The sequence below is a fragment of the Dendrobates tinctorius genome, unplaced genomic scaffold (genome assembly GCF_039654945.1).
Source record: "Dendrobates tinctorius isolate UK_male_01 unplaced genomic scaffold, ASM3965494v1 ptg000273l, whole genome shotgun sequence".
NCBI classification, from domain to species: Eukaryota; Metazoa; Chordata; class Amphibia; order Anura; family Dendrobatidae; genus Dendrobates; species Dendrobates tinctorius.
The window spans coordinates 93,443-98,798 of record NW_027361940.1 but is presented as its reverse complement, the minus strand read 5'-3'; positions in this window follow the sequence as shown (position 1 = coordinate 98,798).

Below are 5,356 nucleotides of genomic sequence, written 5' to 3'. Positions count from 1 at the left end.
CGTACAGACCCCCGGCAGCCGGCACAGACCCCTGGCAGGCCCGTACAGACCACTGGCAGCCGGCACAGACCCCCGGCAGGCCCGTACAGACCCCCGGCAGCCGGCACAGACCCCTGGCAGGCCCGTACAGACCACTGGCAGCCGGCACAGACCCACAGCAGGCCCGTACAGACCTCTGGCAGCTGGCACAGACCCCCGTTTGGCCCGTACAGACCCCCGAGAGGCCCGCACAGAGCCCGCCTGCACACACAGACACGCACAGTGTCCGCCCACGCACCGCACACACTTTTCCCCCATCCCGAACTTGATGTACAAGGAAAGAAAGGGGTTTTTTTAAATCCGATATTTCTGTCCCATTGACTTGAATGGGACTTCCGGTATCGGAATCGGCGATACCCGATACTTTTTGTGTCTCGGGCCGATCCAATCCGATCCGATATTTCTGGATATCGGATGGTATCGCTCAACACTACTCATGGGATTAATGTATAGAGACACACTGCTCAGGTGAAACCCTCATCTTTTGCTGCTGTATCCAGCTGCAAGATGGATCTTAGCGTGGAGAGCTTCCTATTAATCTTGATTTGCTATTGAAATTGGCTGTTGCCTTTGCTGTGGTTTGGAAAGAAAAAAGAAGAGAAAAGAGAATGACGGAGAAGACGTCGTCGTCACTATTGGCAACAACCCATCTCAGAAGTCTAAGAGAGCCGTCGAGCCTACCACTCATTGTACACCGAGTGCACGAAAACCCGGAAAAGTTTTTCAAGTACACGAAGATATCGGAACAGAGCTTCGATGACTTGCTGCTACATGTCCAATGATCCATCACCAGGCAGGACACACAACTACGTCAGGCAATTCCTGCTGAGGAACATCTGTTGGTGACACTAAGGTACGTAATGTTGAAAAAGAAACACCTGTGTTACAGAACCACTCAGCACCCAGAATATGTTGTGCAGTTATATGTATATATAATAGGTTCCATGTGAGATGCATGTCCCTAATGTATCAGCAGTGTCCGCCCTCCCCCCACCTTTGTAATTCCCACAGTAAACATCGGCAGGCTCCGGCCACCTGCAGCTTTTGTAATGCATGTCTGGCCTGACGCTTGTCTATTGGCCGGCCCTCTGTATCTATGTGATATAATCTGTGTCCTGTGAGTAAAGTGTTGTCAGACTGGAAATACATGGAGAAGCAGTGATCTTTTATATGCGCCCATGCACTCAGAGGAATTCCAGCCAGCGTCATTCAGACTCCAGCCAACACAGAGCGCACCTCCGAAAATACGGGGTGGTACTGAAAGAGGTACCCCAGCTTGGAAGACCCCGTTACATTGGTGGCAGACAGCGGGATTTGATACCCCTTCTACAGGAGGAAAGGAATGAATGGAAAATAACTACCAGAAGTTAAAGAGGACTACATTCAAAGATCTGGTGGAAACCCGAGGGTTGATCACCAGCAACAAAACAAAAGCGGATTTGATAGCAGCCATCATGGAACACGACAGTACAGCGCCCCCCAATGTGAACGTGGAGGAGACCGAATTCCAGAGGGAGGTAAATAACAGACTGGCGTTCTATGGCCCAAACCCTGCAGTAGAGATCATACGAGAGGTGATGGCTGATGTGCGTACTGATCTGAAGGAAAAGATGGCTGAGCGGACCAGGATAGAGCTAGCCAAGATGGAGATGGCAGGCAGAGCGGACCAAAGTGGAGCTGGCCAAGATGGAGATGGCAGAGCGGAGAGGAGAGTCAGCGAGCAGGGGGAGTTGGGGCCTTCGACCAGGTACCTTCAACAGTAAGCCACAAAAAGATCCAGTACAATGCCTTCCAACAGTTGGGGGAGGCAGAAGAAGACATTGATGGCTTTCTGCAGGACTTTGAGCGGCGGTGTGCCCTTCATCAAGTAAAGCCGGAGGAACGGGTTCAGATTCTGGCCAGCAAGCTGACAGGCCGGGCAGCGGACGCCTATCGCATGGTACCTGATGAGGACTGTATGGACTATGAGCGGATCAAAGAAGTGATCTTGGCCGGGTATGCGTTGACACCAGAGGCCTATCACCAAAAGTTCCGCGGACTTATAAAACGCTTAACCGATACCCACGCTGAATGGGCCTGTAAATTACGGCGGTCACTGCTACAGTGGGTACAAGGGAGCCAAGCATCCACTAAGGAGGACGTCCTCCAGCTCTTCCTGTTAGAACGATTCTTTAATGGACTAAACCCCGAGACACAGGAATGGCTTCGTGACAGGCGGCCAACGACTCTTGAGGAAGCCGCCTGTCTGGCCGATGAACATCATGATGCCAGGAGGCCGCAGTTCTCCGGATCAAAGGTGGTCACTAGTGGCCCGCCCATGGACCTGGAGGGCCCCAAACCACCGAAGATTGTAGGGGGATCAGCTAGAAACCCGGCCTACCACAGTCCCCCTGGGGCGCGATGCCACACCTGCCATCAGCTGGGCCACCTGCAAAGACAATGCCCCAACCGGACTCAGCATACCCAGTAGCCAAAGGCGGGAACAGCTACCTTCAGCCGGGCTGCTGTACACTGCTACCAAGGCGAAGCTGACAAGGCATTGGGGCTACAACTAACCAAGGGGTGGAAGAGATGGAGGAAGTGCTGCATGAAGTAGACCCTGTGCAGGCAGCCCGGGCAGATAATCGACAACAGCATCGACAGGTCGTGTGGGTTAATGGGAAACGTATGCAGGGACTAAGAGATTCCGGAGCAACTTTGACCCTTGTGAAGCCTCATCTCGTCCGGGACCAAGAGAAGACGGACCGGACAGTGGCAGTCCGTGTAGCAGGGGGAGCCATATATCGACTACCCACTGCCAGGATTCACCTGAACTGGGGAGTCGGGGATGGCCTTGTTGAGGTCGGCTTGATGGAGGATTTGCCTGCAGACGTCTTGCTGGGAAATGACTTGGGCCTCATGTTGTCTGCATTCTCGGTGGCCCCTCTGGCTGAGACCTATCCTGTGAACACCCGGAGACAAGCTCGAGCTGCAGAGGCGGAATCACACTCAGAGGAGGCCCAGGTAAGACATCATAGCCCTGCACGTATTCCCATAGCCAGACACGTTTCTTGGGCCACCCCAGATGAATTTAAGAGGGTGTTACTTGAGGATCCTTCATTGGAGGGATATCGTAGGAAGGCACAGGAGGGGAGAGGAGTACTAGAAGGGGAACAGTTTGTATGGAAGCAGGGACTCCTCTACCGGATCACAGAGCAGCACCACACAGGGACGAGCCCCACCATAAAACAACAGCTGGTAGTTCCCAAGAAGTATAGGCAGGAGCAACTGCGAATCTCTCATGATATACCCTTGGCCGGGCACTTCAGCGTCAGTCGCACCAAGCATCTTCTGACACAAAACTTCTTTTGGCCGGGGGTAACCTATGATGTTCGTCAGTACTACCAGACCTGTAACAGTTGTCAGCGCATTGGCAAGAGGGGGGATTGATGCAAGGCCAAATTACGCCCCCTCCCCATTGTGGAGGAACCATTTAGCCGAGTAGCGGTCGATTTGATAGGGCCGTTAGCCAAACCCAGTCCGTCTGGGAAAAAGTATATATTGACAGTGGTAGATTATGCCACACGGTATCCAGAGGCGGTTGCGTTACCTAACATACTGGCAGAGACGGTGGTGGCCGCCCTGCTCCAGGTTTTCTCACGGGTTGGATTTCCCCGGGAGATTATCTCGGACCAGGGTACCCAGCTTACAGCAGAGGTGACCAACCAACTGTGGAAGCTGTGCAGCGTAAAGTCCATTAGAAGCGCCCCGTACCACCCGCAAACCAATGGGTTGTGTGAACGCTTTAACGGGACATTAAAACAGCTCATTGGGACTTTTACCAGGACCTACAGGGAGTGGGAGAAATTCTTGCCACACCTCCTGCTTGCCTATCGGGAGGTGCCCCAAGAATCCACGGGGTTCTCCCCGTTCGACCTGGTATACGGGAGACGGGTAAGGGGACCCCTAGACTTAGTGCTGGAACACTGGGAAGGGGAGGGCCTCATAGAAGTGGTACCTATTGTACCCTATGTGCTGGAATTCCGGGACCGCCTACTGGAGTTGACTCAGGCTGTACGTGTGAACATGCAGGTGACCCAGCGGCGCCAGCGCATATGGTACGATCGGAGGGCCAGAGAGCGCACCTTGGAAATAGGACAGAAGGTCCTGGTGTTAGAGCCCACTAAGCAGAATAAGTTTCAAGCTGCATGGCAGGGGCCCTACCAGGTAGTGGGGAAAATAGCCGACACAACCTATAATGTCGCCGATTGTGACGACCCCAGGGTTATCCGCATGTTCCACGTGAATATGCTGAAGCCCTACTGGGAGCGCCATGAAGAGGTAGTAGCCGTCTGTGCACCTGAAGCAGAGGATTTAGCCAACTTCCCTTGCCGATGTCTTAGGGGAAAGGACTCAGTCTAAAACATGGGACCAGGTACACTTGGGTGAAGACCTAGGCCCCTGGGAGAGACAGCAGGCGGAGGCATTGTTGAGGCTGCGACAAAGGATGTTTTCAGAAAGACCGGGGTACACTCGCCTGGCACAACACAAGGTTGAGACCCAGGATCAGACCCCCCTGCGACAAACCCCTTCAGCGTCCCTGAGTCTGTACGAGAGGGGATGTGACAAGAGATACAAGAGATGTTGCGTTTAGGGGTCATTGAAGAGTCAGATAGTCCCTGGGCATCCCCCGTAGTGTTAGTGCCCAAGAAGGATGGGACTACACGGTTTTGTGTAGACTATCGTAAGCGCAATGAGAAAACAGTGATGGATGCATACCCCATGCCGCGTGTGGATGAGTTGTTAGACCGGCTGGCGGGGGCAAAGTATTTGACCACCATCGATCTATGCAAAGGCTACTGGCAGATTCCCCTTAGTCCTGACGCTATTCCCAAGTCGGCATTTGTCACCCCGTTCAGCTTATTCCAGTTTCGAGTTATGCCATTCGGGAAGAAGAATGCCTCGGCGACCTTCCAAAGGCTGGCTGACCGGCTTCTGGTTGGTCTCCAGGACTATGCTTGTGCCTACCTAGACGACATCGCCATCTACAGTGCGACATGGGAAGAGCATCTAAATCACCTAGAAACAGTATTGGACAGGATCTACCAGGCCGGAATCACCCTGAATCCAAACAAGTGTCACGTGGGCAAAGCAGAGGTTCAGTATTTAGGGCATTGGGTGGGAAGTGGGAAACAGCGACCAGAACCAGCCAAGATTGAGGCCATAGCCAAATGGCCCATGCCACGCACTAAAACCCAGGTCATGGCGTTTCTAGGGACAGCGGGGTATTACAGGAAATTCGTTCCCAATTACAGCAGCGTAGCCAAGCCCCTCACTG